Source organism: Saimiri boliviensis, chromosome 2 (assembly GCF_048565385.1).
Source record: "Saimiri boliviensis isolate mSaiBol1 chromosome 2, mSaiBol1.pri, whole genome shotgun sequence".
Lineage (NCBI taxonomy): Eukaryota > Metazoa > Chordata > Mammalia > Primates > Cebidae > Saimiri > Saimiri boliviensis.
Window position 1 is genome coordinate 175723560 of NC_133450.1, and position 18833 is coordinate 175742392.

Here is an 18833-nt window from a genome sequence, read left to right on the forward strand (position 1 = left end):
TACAAACTTAATGCAGATGTAGTGTCTGATTGAAATTATGTTCTTTATTCTACTTGGAATACTCTATCCTTTCCTCTTCACCTAGCTAAATCATACTCACCTGAGTTATCAGTTTCATCAGAGAAGCCTTTTCAAGGTCTTGGATTTGGTTTAGTACTCAAGTTTAACGGGGGCGAGGGGACACGGGTTCACCTCCCTCCCTGTCAATCACCAAAGCTGTAACCAGGGGAGGGGTTGGGTCGCAGGGGCTCAGCTCCCGTCCCGTCATGCTAAAGATGTAACCGGAGGATGGGAGCAGAGCTGTGGGGGTGTCCTAAAGATGCTCCCAGTTTCCCCAATCCTATGTGCCCAGGTCTTTGGCCTCTCTTGCCCCAGAAATGGGGGAAGGGGTCGTGGAGGTGCAGTGAGCTTACCATTCAAGTGAATATCGTGGACCCAAAGAGGTTTGGAGAGAGCAATTTATTAGGCAGAGAAAGAAAAAGACAAGGAGAGAGAACTCCAACGCTGCCGTGGGAGGGGATCCAAGGGAGGAATCCACAAAGGTAAGGCCCAGTGGGATTTTAACCCAGGAGTTATTCCTGCCCCATTCATGTTCTCGTTCAATGACAGGAGTTCTTCCAAACTTCTGCTGGAGTGATTGATCTTCAACTCTGATACTGGATTGGCTGCTATCTCCTCAACTGGGAGCCCCTCCTCCCAGAGTTTTCGAGAGCTTTTTAAACAAAGGAGCCCACTGGGAATTTCTGCTTATCCCACATTCGGGAAAGTCAAAGAGCTCTAGACTTCCAGATGGGGAGGTGGATGGAAGCTTGGCACTGGGAATTTCCTGCCTTTGAAAGCACGCCCCTTGAGGACTCGGTTTTCCTTAACAGAGTCCCTCACAAATACTTGCTTTCGTCACACCCTGTAATACTCCAATAAGGACACTTAATGAACGTATGGTTATTTGTTTAATGTATTTTTCCGATAGATCAAAAACATGAAGCCAGAAGCGTGTCATTCTTTTTCTCTCCAGTTCTAACACAGTGCTAGCCTTATCATACTAGTGATGGATTGTTAATTGCATATGTAAAAGAGGGAAGGAAGAAAAGGAGGGATGTATTCTCTATTAGCTTTGCTGAATGGGGACTCCAGAGAATATCCTGGCATTACTTTGAGACCTATGGGGATTCTAGCGTATTGGAAGAGTAGGAGTGTTGCTGGAAATGCAGACGCCTAATGCTCTTTAAGGAAGCTGACACCAGGCAGAAGAAATGATGCCTGCTATATTATGACAGGACTTACTCAAGAGCCACTATGAGATGCCACTTAATATACGTCCATAAATGATTGGGTTAAGGGAGGCCACTTTGGAGGAGCCAGAGTCCCTGAAATAAATACAAGTAAACAAAGTAGCAAAATAAATAAATAAATAAATAAATAAATAAAGGTTATTACTGTCCCATTCATCCAAATTTTTTAACCCAGGCATAAGCACACATAGACTACAATATAAAACACAATAGTCATTTGCAGTACTCAGGGCATAAGGTATTTGCCATCCAGATTACCATGATTTTTTTTTTTTTTTTTTTTTTTTTTTTGGTGACATGAGAAGAGCCTTTGGATATACAGAAACTAATTTCAGAATTGGCTATGTCGCAAGTGGTTAGAAAGTAAGGCCTCAAACAAACAAAAACTGCTGAGCTTAATAAAAGCACAGAAACTACAGAAGATGGGGAGAGGCACATCTGCTCCAGAAGGAATTTTCAATGAACAGCAAGAAAAAGAAAAAAGCTTTACCCTGAAGATTTTTAAACCTGGCAGAGAATAAACACAACCATTACCCAAGTTCACAGCTGTAACCTTGGGGAGCTGAACTGGAACATGGAACAGTTGCCACCTGCACAGCTGAAGAAAGACTAATAGCAGGAACTTAACATCAGATCGGTGATTTCTTGGCTGCAGAAAAGGTGGCATCTTTCATAAAGCAAGCTGTTTTCCTGCTTTTAGTGACTCCAATTCTACTGAAGATTGTTGTTTTATAATGGAGAAAAACTCTTGCTGGCAACATTGCCTGTATACTGATCTGTCATAAAAGAGTCTAACAGATGCTTGTGCCCAGTCTCCCCTGTGACAGAACATTCATTGTGGGTAATGTTTGCAGCATATTCTGCCCATGAGAAGCTACCAGTGATGCACTTCTTCCCAACAGCAAGCATTGTGTGCCAAATATCCAGCACATCTCTGAAGATTGTTAATCCACCACCTTTCATAAAGTAAAACTCACATTTAATAATTTACAGAATAAGGAACAAAAACAAGAAGATAAATTATACGTTTCTCTTCCTTGGCAAGCAACTAGATTGCAGTATTGCAATTAGACTTTTCCCCAATATTAATTTGTTTTTTTTTTTTTTTTGAGAAAACAGTTGTCTTGTAGAAGTTACCATATTCCTTTCTTGAAAAATTATTTCCTCATGATTGAATTTTGATTATACATTTTTGGCAAGAAACTATTGGTGAACTGTCTGTTATTGTAGTGCATTGTGAGGAATGTGACATCAGGTTACCCCGCTATTGTTGATGCCACCTTTAATCACTTGGTTAAAGTGGTGACTGAGAGATTTACATATCTCTTCATTGTAAAGATACATTTCTCTTTGTGATAGGTAAGAAGGGTGTCATGAAAGGCACAGTTTACACAATTGAGTATGGGGTTGAGACTGAGGTAGAGAGGTGTATTAGACAACTGTTATAATAATCTGTGAAAGAAATTATCAGAGTCTAAAAGAGTGGTTGCAAGGTGGAATTGGGTAGAGAGAAAGAATTACAGAAATGTTGTAGTGGCTGAATCAACAGGACCTGGAGAATGACTAGATACCTGGGATAGGGCAAGATTTAAAGACTGTGGAAAGGAGGGTAGGCTAAGTACTAGGTTTGGGATTGCAAGATGAAAATAGAGGATTTCTTTTGGATCTTCTGAGTATGAGATTCTCTGAGGAATTTCAAATGTAAACATCAGATAGACATCTGAAAGTAAAGGTGACTAAAATTTAAGAGAGGTTACTGTACACGCTATATATTTGTTTTACTTTCGTTTCTGTCTTTTCTGATAGATTCCATTTCATGTTAATGGGTAAGAATATTTGAAAAACAATATGTAAAAGTGATTTAGTCTGTTTTTGCAACTCATGTTTATATATATTTACAAAGTTTATATTAAATAGCTATGAAAAGACAGCTCACTAATTTCCTTTGACAACCCATTGAACTAGCTCCATTTATTATAAAATTACCATTACAATGGAAATAGACTTTCAGTACCTGACACTTTTAAGTTCAGGGTTACATGGATAGGTTTGTTACACAGATAAACATGTGCCTAGGGGGTTTGCTGTACATATTATTTTATCACCCAGGTATTAAGCCTAGTACCCATTAGTTATTTTTCCTCATCCTCTCCCTCGACCCTTTGCTGGGCCCATGTGTGTTATTTCCCCTTGTGTCCATGTGTTCTTATCACTTAGCTCCCACTTATAAGTGAGAACATGCAGTATTTGTTTTCTTTGTTCCTGTGTTAGTTTTCTTTTTTTGTTTCAGTCTTCTCAGCAAGACAGTTTACTTCTTTAGAACGGTGTGGCATATGGATAGAGCAATGGTGGCCACGTACTTGGATAGAAGGGGTTCTTATGCCTGACAGGGGTTGTCCCTACTGCTTTGTCGTCCCCTATTGGCTGAGGTTAGACTGCACAAGCTAGACTATTCCCGACTGGCTATTTTAAAAAGAGCAGGGGTCCAAGCTGGAACGGCAGGGTGGATGTTTTCGCAGGAAGGTTACGGGCGTGTTAGAGCAGGTAAATCAGATAGCCAGGGGTGATCAGGTGATCAGGATGAGTCAGGATGGAGCCGGGGGCCAGAAGAACAGATGTAAACTACTGGTTAGAATTGGTGGAGAAGGTTGTTTACTGGAATTATAGTAAAGGAAATTCAAGTTTAAAGGAAATTAAACTTTAAAATAAGGAATTAAAGAATAAGAGAGTTGAACATACTGATTCTTTGAAGAGAATCTTGGAGTTCACTATAACAATCCCCCATCTTGAATTTTTAGTTTTCTTTTCTTTGAAAATTTTCTTAATATGTATGGCTTAGTTGTTCTGTTTGTTTTTCTAAAAGAAGTAATCTATCTGAATAGGGTGGTGGAGAGGTTGGGGATATTTTAGAAGAGTCGTGTCTACTAGCCTCTGTACAAGTCCTCGAATGTATGTTATAACACAACATGTAACAAGAAGTATAATTATCACAGTTGTTAGAGAGGTAAGAATTGAAGTTATAGTTTCTTTGCATTGACTGAACCACCTTTTGAGCCAATTTGAAATAGGATTATTGATGCCAGAATTTCTTAGCTAGCTTATTTGATAAAGCAGTAGGTCTTTGGAGGGCTTTTATTATGCTCCCATTGGGAGTAGTGTTGTTTGGAATAAAGGTACAACATTGGGTTTTAATCATAACACAAACACTACCTTTCTCTGCTAATATTACATCTAGGGCTATTCTATTTTCTTAGGCCATTTGGCTAGTGGATCCTAATTGTTTAGCTATTCCTTGACAGCATTTTTAGTATAGTTAATAAACCACTGTTAGTTTTCTAATGGTAATGGCCTCCAGCTCCATTTATGTTCCTGCAAAAGACATGATCTCATTCTTTTTATGGTGGCATAATATTCTATCATGTATATGTACCACAGTTTCTTTCTCCAGTCTATCACTGATGAGCACTTATGATAATTCCATGCCTTTGCTCTTGTGAATAGTGCTGAAATGAACATAGACATGCATGTTACCTGACACTTAAATGTTTGGTTGTGTTTCTACCACTTCATTATCTTCTTAGATAAATCTATGCATACATGTTAATCACATTTTACACAAATAGAAAAGTGTGCTGTTCTTATTGACATCTGTATTGCAAGAATCTAAATCAAATGAGCATTTTATCTATTGTCTTATATCTCTTATTCTGTGGATGTTTCACAAAGTTAATTCTAACAAAATGGCAAAACTTCTAAAAGATATGATTCATTTTATGTAAACAAAGCTTGGGAAACACAACTGAGGAAAGACATTTGTTTTCTGACAGCAGAGAGAGTTCAAACAAGGTGTTAATTATTATTAAGTTTGGGACTTAAATTGCAACCTAATCTATGAGCTATTAAAACTCAGAACTTGTGTACTTAGAAACTTGAAATTAAATCGGGGCCCTTTTATTTGTACAATTTTCATCCCAATTAATTTATTGTAGGGTCCAATGATTTAATATTCTTTTAACTTCAGAATTAAGTGTTCTGTGTTGTTCAACAAATTTGTAATCTCACTAAAAGTATAATTATGGAATTTTACTATTTGTAGAAACAGTTTAATCACACTGTATATGTTTAAGTAGTTTGGAGTAACCTATTGACCACTTAATATCATCTTATTTAATTGTCATTATAATTTTTAAGATAAGCAGTGTAATCCTATATCAGAGACTAAGAAATTGAGACATAGGAGGTCTCAATAATTTACATAATTGCATATAAACAGTCAATCAGTAAGAAACAAAACAAAGCAAACCTCAGTAGGTCTGCCCTCAATTTAAAGCCTGGACTATTCCAATTCCACCAACTGTCTTCGGTACGCTGTACCTTAAGAAATTTACTTATCAGATACATATCCAACAGCCAGCTCTCCTCAGAAATCTCTAAGACAGTCCTACTTGTAGGGTAATGTCACATTCAGCTTTCTACTAATAGTTAATCTCAGTCTTGTGCTTTATCATTAATGCTCCTCTGATTTTTACATTCCGCATTAGACTACGCATAAAAATAATATGTAGAGCTTTAAAAAAATAGATGTTCCTTTCTTACTCCTAACTATATAAGAGGGGTTAATGATTTTTTATAAGAGCGCAACATTTGTGGTTAAGGAAGATATACTCTGTTTGGTTCATTATTTAGATGGTATCTTCCTCTTTGTAGTTTTCATCTGTGAAATCTCCAGTTGCAGGTGTTGTGCAAACTTCATGTCATCTCCAATGTCTGTTGCTACACTGGAGCCTACGAGCTTCCAGTATCAGATAGGTCAGGGGTAGCTTAAGGCTGAATGGGAGAGGCTCTTAAAACCAACAGGCTAAGAGCATAGATTTTTATCGTTTAGCCCCAAGTTTAAGCAACTATCTTAAGTAGCTGGCTTATGCTACAGTCAATGGATATAATGTATCATATATTTGGAGTTATTTATTATTATTAATACAACCCTATAAGAGATAAGAAAGAATGAAAAGACAAAGAAGAATGTACTTATCAATAATTTATTGATGATCTAAACAGAAGTTGACAAAAATTCCACCATCAGTTGGGAGGAGGTTTGTTAGGAAATTTAGAGAAATGCAGGGGTCTAGTTAAGATGCTTGTGAAGGTATAATTTTTTTTTTTGGCAAGCATATGATTTATAAATGTCAGTTTCGTTCTATATTATCAAGAACATAATTAATATTTGTATTACTATTCATTCAAGTAACACCCCGTATCTCTGTATCTTAGTTAAGTTAGAAAGTAACTATTTTCTCATATGCAGAATAATTTCAGTTTATAGATATTAGTAGCTACTAAATGATGTTCTCATTGTAAAATAATAATATATAAGAAGCATGCATGAGAAAACATAAAAGAAGCATAAGGAAGCCAAGGTAATAATTTGTTAAGTAAATTCTCATCATGTTGGTTTGGAATTTAAATATAAATGCTTAAAAATCTGACAGTTCCCTTAGCTCTACTCTTAGCCACTCTATTTTCCTGCTAAGTCAGCAGATGCTTGTGTCTCAAACAGGAGGCCCCTGCTTGTAAGAAGTGCCAGAAAGACAGAACACTAGGTCATCCATGTTCCCCACTAAACAAAGCCTTTGTTTTGCTTGTTTCCAGAATGAGGGAAAGTGGGAAGTAACTATGGGATAATAGATTGGATTTATGGGCATACGGTAGTGCTCTATAATCACTTGTCTCTTCATAAAGCCAATATGTTAGGTAGAAATGAGCTATGGAAAGGAGTTACATAGAAAAATCTTTTCATGTTACCTGCAGTAAGAAAGTCAAGCAGTTGATCTTTCACAATGGCATGGAATTCTGGCTGAAAGAAATGAGGGCCTATTTTTTGCCTCAGTATTTTCTTGCAAAACAGGGAGATATCATTCCAATTTGTTGCAGTACGCAAAATTAAATTGGTAAGAATTATTTCTTGGACTCTGTTTCTATTTTATCTGCTACTGAATCATTTAATTGTAGAAAGTTTATTTTATACTTAATCAGATTTTAGCTCCTAGATTATTGGGCTTTAAACTTTTAAGAGTTCTTATTTTTTCCCCTTATTAAAAACCTTGGCATGTTACCAGCACACTACATAAAAGAGGGCCACAGCAGTGCTCTCCCTGGGAAATTTTATTTGAAGCAAGTGGTAGGCATAATAAAATGTTTCCACAAGCTTAGAAAAGTTTCAGCAATACACACAGCAAGTTTACCATGAGTGTGCTTCTAGATTCAGTTATGGTACCCTCCAACTAAAGGCATTCTCTCCACCTTAAAGCATTCATAAATTTCATGAGAAGAAGTATACTTCAGTGACTGTTGCTCAATTACCATACAAATAGAGAAGATGTTTTTTTCTTCCCTTCTGTCATTATAGAGTTACTTGATGAATGCCGTAATACATAACATTTAGCAAATTTGAAGGATTTTTTTAAATGTTTACTCAGGGTTCCCTTTAGTCTCAAGGTAGAATCTACTCAATTACATCTCTTTCAATCCTATTCATTATTGACAATCAGATTTCTGGCTGGTGACTATACTCAGGATGCTGCCCCTCCCATTGTCATTATAATGGAGAGCCTGTGGCTAGGCGATAAAGGGGGTTAGCTGTGAAATGTAACCCAATACAGGATACTTAGTTTGTTAGATGTGCTGCTTTGGTCTTCTGACAGTTGTTTTGGGAGTAAATAACATCTGCCATACAATTGGCTGGCAAAACTCATTTGTAGTATAATTAAACAGTCATCATTTTGTTAGAACGTAAACAGGAAGATAAATAGTCCATGAATTAGCAAGTGCAACATCTTTGACAGCGTATAGCTAGACAGGCATAATATAGACTTTACATATATGCAGAGTCTCTTTGCCAAGACAGCAAACAAAATCAAAAGCAAAATCAGGATCTAGAATTTTCAAACTAGAGGGGAGAGTGTTTGAATTGCCTTTGCAATCTTACTTTTTCCGTATTTTGAGCCTCTTCTTTGGTCTAGCATGGTGGCTGGTCTAGGTGATCTTCACCTTTAAGTTATATTTTAAAGGTTTTTATCTTTGGCATTTTCTTTTCTGGAATTGTCACTACCATTTCGTCATTAGAGCTAGAACAGAAACCAGAAGTCAACCCAAGTTAGGTATTAGACAAAGGTATTTATCTTCCTCCCAGGTGTCTAGTGAAGTGGTTTAATTTATGTAGAGGTCAGAGAGGAAGAAAAAACTTATGGAAATATATACTTTATTTTTGTGCCCTCTCCCAAATGGCTGAGAGGAGTGCCTCTGAATAACAGGTTATTTAATGAAAGTTTTCAATTGACGATCAGTTCTCTTTTATAAAGAACTGATTATACAGTGAAGTAGTTCTATCCTTTGCTGCTTTCCCTTCCTCCCTTCTCTCCTTGCCTTTGGACTGGTTTGCTGGACACTAAGAGTGTTGCTTTTAGAAGGGCAAGGGAATAAAATGGATATAATCTTTTTTTTTTTTTAATTTTACTTTAAGTTCTGGACTACATGTGCAGATCTTGCAGGATTGTTACATAGGTATACACCTGCCATGGTGGTTTGCTGCCTCCATCCCTGTCACCTACATTAGGTATTTCTCCTAATGTTACCCCTCTCCAATCTCCCCACCCCCTGCTATCCCTTCTTTAACCCCCTCCAACCCCCCAGCAAACCCTACTGTGTGATGTTCCCCTCCCTGTGTCTATTTGTTTTCATTGTGCAACACCCACTTATGAGTGAGAACATGCGACATTTGGTTTTCTGTTGTGTCAGTTTGCTGAGAAGGATGGTTTCCAGATTCATCCATGTCCCTGCAAAAGACGTGAACTCAATGGATACGATCTTCAGAGTATGGTTAGGAAGGAACAGTGAGCCAGTTGTCCATGAATTTTGTAACCATATTGTCTCTATAGATGATTACTGAGCTCCATTTAAATGTAGTTACACAAATCTTTATATCACTAAGCGTTTTGTAAATGAGAAGAGAAACTATTTTATTTGTGGAATAGAATATAGTTGGTAGTCAATAAAAATATATGTTGAATAAAATAAATAATTTAAATAATTTATTACAAGTTCCTTGAAATACTGTTACTGCATCGAAGATGAGATCTATGGAATTTAATGATTGTTAGCAATTAAATAAAACTATTTTATTTTCATTGTTAGGCTTTCCATCTCATGTATCGCTACTGTTGATACTTATTGAGTGAGCACTTCTGCCTAATGTGTTATATAAATATTCCATTAATCTATGCAAAGATTTATTGTTTTAATTTTGTTTCAGATAAAAATGTTATATTTTCAATTTCCATTATTAGTATTGATCAGATTGAGCTGCTCTGTGCTGCAGTAACCAATAATCTTAAAGATTCAGTGGCTTCATAGAATTAAGTTTATTTTCTGTTTATGATCAATTTATATTGTAAGATATTTGAGGGGTTGGTCCACTTAGACTTCGGGAAAGTGGGCAGAGAATGACAACACCACCTCGCACTATGTCATCTGGAGCATGAAAACCCAAAACCACAGTTTGTAGGGGAGGAGTGAAAGAGCGGGAGTGTCATGCACCAGCTTTTTTATGCTTTGGCTGCAAAATGTCCCAGGTGACTTCCACTCACAGCCCATTGACCAAAAACCTGCCATATAGCTCTGACTAATTTCAGGGGTGGGGAAGGTGGTGATGAAACAGATGGCATGTGATGAGCATCACTCCCCGATACACTAAGCGAAATATGTGCCTTCTGAAACCAGATTAGAAAACACTGTTGACATTGCTTAACAAAAATTGAAATTCTAAATTTAGAAGTTTACACTCCAGTGGAACTTGAAATACATTATAGAAGAAAAATTAAAATACATTATCACAAAGTAGAATTTACCAGGAGCAGGAAGATTGATTCAACATTTGAAATTGATCAATATGATCTGCCAAAGAATAGAATAACAAAGAATAATCACAGTGCCATACTAATAAATCTATGAAAAGCATCTGAAAAAATGTTAACAGTATCTTTATGATTAAAAGTTGTTAGCAAACAACCACATCAAAAAGTGGGTGAAGGATATGAGCAGACACTTCTCTAAAAAAGACACTTATGTGGCCAGCAAACATTAAAAAAAGCTCATCATCACTGGTCATTAGAGAAATGCATATCAAAACCACAATGAGATACCATCTCACTCCAGTTAGAATAGTGATCTTCAAAAAGGAAACCACAGATACTGGAGAGAATATGGAGAAATAACACTTTTACATTGTTGGTGGGAGTATAAATTAGGTTCAACCATTTTGGAAGACAATGTGGCAATTCCTTAAGGATCTAGAACCATTAATACTATTTGACCTGTCAATCTCGTTAAAGAGCATATAAATTATTTTACCATAAAGGATTATAAATCATTTTACTATAAAGACACATGCACAAGTATGTTTATTGTGGTACTGTTCACAATAGCAAAGACTTGGAACCATCCCAAATGCCCATCAATGATACACTGGATAAAGAAAATGTGGCACATATACACCACAGAATACTGTGCAGCCATAAAAAAGGATGAGTTCATGTCCTTTGCAGGGACATGAATGAAGCTAGAAACCAGCATCCTTAGCAAACTAACTCAGGAACAGAAAACCAAACACCGCATGTTCTCACTTACAAATGGGTGTTGAACAATGAGAACACATGGACACAGGGAGGGGAACATTACACACAGAGGCCTGTTTCAGGGGGTGGGGAGATAGGAGAGGAATAGCATTAGGAGAAATACCTAAGGTAGATGATGGGCTGACTGGTGCAGCCAACCACCATGGCATGTGTATACCTTGGTAACAAACCTACACATTCTGCACGTGTATCCCAGAACTTAAAGTATAATTTTAAACAAATAATAAAAATAAATAGTTAGCAAACTAAAACCAGAAGGCAACTTCCTCAACTTGATGAAGGGAATCTACAAAAATAACAACTGACATCACATTTAATAACAAAATATTAAATGCTTTAACCCAAGATTGGTAAAAAGATAGATATGCCCTCTTTTACTACTTATATTTAACACTGTGCTATAAGAAGAGTCATGATCAGCACATGAAGGCAATAAAAAATTACAAAAGGAATAAAGTTTGGAAAGTAAAAGCAAAAATGTTTTTATGTGCAGACAATATGATTATGTGAAAAAATCTAGATGCTAAAAAACACTAAAATAAAAATTTGGTAAGATTGCAAGATACAAAATCAATGTACAAAAGTCCTTTGTCTTCCTGCATACTAGCAAAAAATAGTTGGAACATAAAATTCTAAAAAAATTCCATCAAGAACATAATACTGTACTTAGGCATAAAATGTAAAATATCTACAAAATCTATACAGCGAACACTACAAAAAATGCTAAATGCAATTAAAGATCTAACAATGAGAAATACCAAGTCCATGAATTAGAAGACTTGATTTTATAAAGATTTGTCTGTCATTGAATTTACCTGTAAACTCAAGGCAATTTGACTTGAAATTCTAACACTATTTTGAAAATTGTTTCTGAAGTTTATAGAAATGCAAAAAACTTAGAATAGCCAAAACAGACTTAAATAACAGAACAAGGTTGCATTACTTTAACTGCACAAATTTTAAGTACAAAGTAATAGTACCTGATATAAATAGACAATGGGATCAATAGAACAAAAGAGAGATTCCATATATAGGCAAGAAACCAAGGTAATACAATTAAGAAAGGAAAAGAGTTTCAATAGCTAGTGCTGGAATAACTGATATCCAAATGTAAAGACCAAAACTATATTTCTAAAACAAAACATAACATACTTTTATGAATTTGGAGTAGGTAAAGACATTTTAGAAAGGATACTAAAAATAGAAAAGTGATAACATGGATTCCGCTCAAAATAAATACTTCTATTAATCAAACGCATTGTTAAAACAATGAAAAGGCAAGACACATTTGAAGAAATATTTGCAATATGAATTTTGAAGGATTTGTAATCAGTATATGAAAATTACTTTCATAAGTTATATGAAAATTATCACAATATATGAAAACTTACTTTTTCAATAGTAAGTCAGATAATCCCAAATAAATTTATAAGAAATTCTGTAAAGGAAGGTATACAAATCTCAGTAAGTTCATTAATATGTCTTCAATATAAATAATATCAAGAAAATGCAATTTATTCCCCACTATAAGATACTTTCCCATACCAACTACAGTGTCTGAAATTCGAAAGACTGACAGCCATAAATTATGATGATGGTATATAACAATACTTTAACAGTTGTGAGTAATACAAAATAGACCAACCACTCTGGACAATTCTTTATCAGTTTCTTAAGAAAAACGCACGTCTAAATTGTGGGGTGAAGAGTTCTGTGGATGTTTATGAAGACTGCTTGGTCCAGAGCTGAGTTCAATTCTTGAATATTCTTAATTGTCTGTCTCATTGATCTATCTAATACTGACAATGGGGTGTTAAAGTCTCCCGTTATTATTTTGTGGGAGTCTTAGCCTCTTTGTAGGTCTCTAAGAACTTGCTTTATGAATCTGGTTGCTCCTGTATTGAGTGCATATGTACTTAGGATAGTTTGCTCTTCTTGTTGCATTGATCCCTTTACCATTATGTGATGCCCTTCTTTGTGTCTTTTGATCTTTGTTGGTTTAAAGTCTGTTTTATCAGAGATTAGGTTTGCAACCCCCAGTTTGTTTCTTTTTCTTTTTTCTTTTTTGCTTCCCGTTTGCTTGGTAAATATTTTCCATCCCTATATTTTGAGCTCATGTGTGTCCTTGCACATGAGAAGGGTCTACTGAACACAGCACACTGATGTGTCTTGATTCTTCATCCCATTTGCTAGTCTCTGTCTTTTAATTTGGGCATTAGCCTGTTACACTTAAGGTTAATATTGTTATGTGTGAATTTGATTCTGCCATTTGATGCTATTGGTTATTTTGGTATGTTTTTGCAGTGACTGGTACTGGTCGTTCCTTTCCATGCTTAATGCTTCCTTCAGGATTTGCTGTAAGGCAGGCCTGGTGGTGACAAAATCTCTCAGCATTAAGGGTTGTTGCATTGCAAAAATATTATTTTGAGTGAATGAAGCCGGACTGAATACACTTTCTGTGACTCCATTTATATGAAATTCAAAAGAAGATAAAACATATATATTGATTGAAGTCAGTACGGTGGTTGCCTGTCTGTCATATTTTGATCAGGATTAACTGTAGGCGTGAATACATTCTTTAAAGCTCATTGAATTGAACTCTAAAGATCTGTGCATTTCACTGTATATAAATCTTATTTGAATAAAGACACTAATATAGGAAATGTGTCTATGTATGTATGTATATATCTATACTTACCTCAAATACTGTTTAAGTTTATTTTTCTTTTTATATAAAGAAAAGTGTAATAGAGTAAATGGTTTGCTGGCACACAGAAAAACAAAACAAGAAAACAAACAAAAACCCAAAAACATCCGTGGTCATTTTTGAGATTAATGACAAGCATAATAAACTTTTAAAACAATAATAACAACATGACATGAAGGATAAAAGTAATATTATATGACAGTCTACTGGTGCAACTGTCAATATGAACCATTTCTTTGGTTAATTTCTATGTTAATTTTTACATTACTAATCATTGTACTGCTATAGCTAAGTCAACTATGTATCAGTTTATGTAGTGTTGCTCAAAAGATGTACAAATAGCAAGCTCTATGTTACCCAAAAGCAAGCTTTTTTTTTTTTTTTAAATAAAGAAAGCAATATGTTCCAAATGAATGGCACAGGTCAAAACACACATAACAAAACATATTTAGACAGAGTATCAGGTTACCATCAATTTCTCTTATAAAGCTAAAATGCTTGAGGAAGGTATTGAGAAAACCCTTTCTCGCTCTAAACTTTTAGCTTCTATATGGTTGTGTCAGATGTTACCATTGGTGTACAGGATAAATGTTTTCAGGCTAAAGTAAAAATCTATCTACAAAGCAATATAGCACAATCTGTAGTGATTTTTGTAGAAAGCTGTCTTCTCTAGTGGTAATATTATTTAGTACATATCCAGAATAGACTAAATTGAAACAATATTTCTGATACAATAGCAATCCTCTCATATACTCTTATTAAATATTATAAAATTCCCCAAAATACACAAATATTCCTTGTACCATGCATTATGCACAAAGAATAATTCCATGGGGCTGCCTGATAAAGTCATGGCTACTATTTTAACAATTAAACATTGTACCTCAAAAGTTCTGCCATCTATACATAGTGAATGGGCACAATGGTGAAGGCTCCTGAGAGATGGCAAGCTACCTCTAAAGTGAAATGTTTGTGGTGGAGTGTTTCCAAATTAAAGAGAGGGGAATATAACTTTCAACAGTGAAGTCAAAATGGATGTAAATAAGATTAAGGAATTTCTTGAGTAAGTCTTATGCCCTCTCAAGTACTTAAAGCTTTCATCAAAACACCCAGAAGCAAATATTGCTAAAATGGACATCACTGCCAAATTCTCTGCATATATCAAGAATTCAAGGCCAGAGGCCAATGAAGCAGGGAGACAGTTCTCTTGAAAACCCTGCAGAAACTGGGTGAATATCTGAATTCTCCTCTCACTGATGAAATTGAGGAAAATAGTATGGAGGACATTAAGTTTCTACACATGAATTTCTGAATGGCAATGAAATGACATTAGCTGATTGCAACCTGCTTCCTGAACTGCATATTATCAAGGTGGCAGCCAAAAAATGTCACAACTTTGATCATCCCAAAGAAATGACTGGCATCTGGAGATACCTAATTAATGCATACTATAGGAATGAGTTCACCAATACCTGTCCCACTGATAATGAGGTTGAAATAGCATATAATGATGTAGCCAAAAGACTCACCAAGTAAAATTGTGTTTATGAAAGAGATGTCTTCATGGCTTCCCTTAAAAAAAATCCTTTTCCTAACAGGCTACTCCTCTTCTTCTAGAGTGGAAATTTTATTTGTATGAACATGGAGTTATTGAAGATTAGAATCAAGGATAGACAAGTATAGTAATTATCTTAAAATATACACTCCTGAGCAGTATTATTTTAAAATCCTTCTATTCCTCTGAATGTTTGAGGAAGGCAGGTCTATTGTGATTTTGATAAAGACAGAATTATTTTTCTCTCTAGAAAGACAGATAGTACTTCATCAGGGAAGTTAGTCAAACGAAATGGAAATTGGTAAAAGGTCAAAAGCTAGCTAGTAAAATGGATGATCCAACAACATGATTTAACCCTATTGTATCTTTGTAGAAAGAGCATAGCTTAAAATCTTGAGAAATTTGGGACATAAAGTTTTCATGGTAGACAAATTATGCAGTATATAAACTGACATAATGGAAATAATCTGATTTTATTTTTACAACTAACAAATCTATTTCCTTTCATTTAAATACTTTTATTGTTCTACTTCAATGAGGAGACTGGAGTCTGAATGAAACGTCTGTTTTCTAGGGGATTCTGGGAAATTTTTGTATTTGACATTTGGAAAGCTCTCTTCTACTCTAGTTGATAAAACTCTTTTTTGATGCAGATGCAGATTTTCTATACAGTTCTGTTGTTTTCTTTTTTCTTTTTTTTTATTGCATTTTAGGATTTGGGGTACATGTGAAGAACATGCAAGATTGTTGCATAGGTACACATATGGCAGTGTGGTTTTCTGCCTTCCGTCCCCTCACCTGTATCTGTCATTTCTCCCCATGCTATCTCTTCCCACCTCCCCACCCCCATCCCTCCCCCATTTCCCCCCAACGGACCCCAGTGTGTAGTGCTCCCCTCACTGTGTCCATGTGTTCTCATTGATCAACACCCACCTATGAGTGAGAACATGTGGTGTTTGATTTTCTGCTCTTGTGTCAGTTTGCTGAGAATGATGGTTTCCAGGTTCATCCATGTCCCTACAAAGGACGTGAACTCATCATTTTTGATGGCTGTGTAATATTCCGTGGTGTATGTGTACCACATTTTCCCTATCCAGTGTATCATCGTTGGGCATTTGGATTGGTTCCAGGTCTTTGCTATTGTGAACAGTGCTGCAATGAACATTTGTGTGCATGTGTCCCTATAGTAGAATGATTTATAATCCTTTGGATATATACCCAGTAATGGGATTGCTGGGTCAAATGGGATTTCTATTTTTAGGTCATTGAGGAATCACCACACTGTCTTCCACAATGGTTGAATTAATTTACATTCCCACCAACAGTGTAAAAGTGTTCCTATTTTTCCACATCCTCTCCAGCATCCGTTGTTTCCAGGTTTTTTAATGATCACCATTCTAATTGGTGTGAGATGGTATCTCAATGTGGTTTTGATTTGCATTTCTCTAATGACCAATGATGATGAGCATTTTTTCATATGTTTGTTGGCTTCCTGTATGTCTTCTTTTGTAAAGTATCTGTTCATATCCTTCGCCCATTTTTGAATGGACTTGTTTGTTTTTTTCTTGTAGATCTGTTTTAGTTCTTTGTAAATTCTGGATATCAGCCCCTTGTCAGATGGGTAGACTGCAAAAATTTTTTCCCATTCTGTTGGTTGCCGATTCACTGTACTGTTTCTTTTGCCGTGCAGAAGCTGTGGAGTTTGATTAGGTCCCATTTGTCTATTTTGGCTTTTGTTGCCATTGCTTTTGACGTTTTGGTCATGAAGTCCTTGCCTACGCCTATGTCCTGAATGGTTTTGCCTAGATTTTCTTCTAGGGTTTTTATGGTGTTAGGTCTGATGTTTAAGTCTTTAATCCATCTGGAGTTAATTTTGGTGTAAGGTGTCAGGAAGGGGTCCTGTTTCTGCTTTCTGCACATAGCTAGCCAGTTTTCCACTGTTCACTTTTGTAATAAAATTCAAATAAGACTATTTCTTGATAATTTTGGCTTTCATAGTTCATCTTTAAATTCTTGAGCAATCTGTATACAATTAAGAGATTTCTGACATTTATTCTTTTTTTTTTCGAGACGGAGTTTCACTCTTGTTACCCAGGCTGGAGTGCAATGGCGCGATCTCGGCTCACTGCAACCTCCACCTCCCGGGTTCAGGCAATTCTCCTGCCTCAGCCTCCCGAGTAGCTGGGACTACAGGTGCGCACCGCCATGCCCAGCTAATTTTTTGTATTTTTAGTAGATACTGGGTTTCACCATGTTGACCAGGATGGTCTCGATCTCCTGACCTCATGATCCACCTGCCTTGGCCTCTCAAAGTGCTAGGTTTACAGGCATGAGCCACCGTACCTGGCCGCTGACATTTATTCTTACACTAAGTGGATCAACTCTAGGATTTAGGCATGGTAAATTTACTTCTATTGTGTTTTGAATCTCTCAAGTTGTGTGTAGACAGCATTTATTTCTGTGCACTTAAACCCATTTAGAAAATATCTACAGAGTAAAAATGGAGAGAAAATACAAATGTATTTTTTTGAATATTTTGATACAAATTTCAGTTAATGATTCACCAGTTTCTTACATTAATTTGAATTAAGTGTTTAATTCAAAGAGGAGCATTCATTATTGATACATACTGGCTTTTAAAAACTCCATCCTTTATAAATAGTCAAGGTTTGGGCCACACAAATTATACTTTTATCATGGAAAAATGTCAACTTCTCAAGCCATAATGTTGAATAGAATGGAGTATTTTTTTTTGGAATTTCTTGAACAGGCAAATGAAAGCTTATATAGAATACGTGTATTTTCTTTCTCTTTGGAACATCAACACCAGTATATTGCTGATAGCTATTGTATTAAAAAAGTATATTTTCACTATAATAAAAGATTATTTTCCCCCTCGTAAAAATAAATAACAACTTGAGATATATATGTGTATATATACAATTGCTGAAGTGAAAAGAAAGATTCTTCTTTCTGAGCAAATATGATCATATTTTATTCTATTCATGATAAAAGCAGTGAGGCATTTGTTTTGGGGAATGTCCAAAATATCTATGATTTTACTTTTTCAGCCAAAACAATTTTGCTTTTCTGGCATGTACTAATCAATATGTAAAACATTTTGAAATTTTAAATATTATTCCACATCACAGTAACTTATTCTAGTTCAAAAAAATTTGGAGTGCCAGTATTCCTAGTATAATCCTATTTTTAATGGGTGAACATAAAGCATTTTTCCTCTCACAAGAACCTAACATAGCAGAAAACATAGGTTTTTTGGAGAAATAGAAATAAATGATATAAAGTTACCAACAAACAGATAACAAAATGACATAGGTACTGAGAATTTCTAACTAGTATATAGGTGATTTAATATTTGTATCTGTACATTCAATGGCTAGACTACTGGTAAAGTAGTCATTGCCCATCTGCAAAATCAAACCATAAAATAAATAACATTTTAAATTGTCTGCCATGGGGCTCAAAGTCTTTTATGTATCATACTTTGATTTAAAACATTACAATATTACCATAGTAGAATAAAAAAAATCGAAAAACTTTTGAGTCAGGTAACTTTATAATATAGTGTG

The 18833-nt window shown here is 35.5% G+C and overlaps 1 pseudogene; it reads left to right on the plus strand.

Moving 5' to 3' along the window:
- Window positions 1-15253, plus strand: part of LOC101037807 (chloride intracellular channel protein 4 pseudogene) — a 106943-nt pseudogene extending 91690 nt beyond the window's left edge.
- Window positions 15254-18833: the final 3580 nt, after the last annotated feature.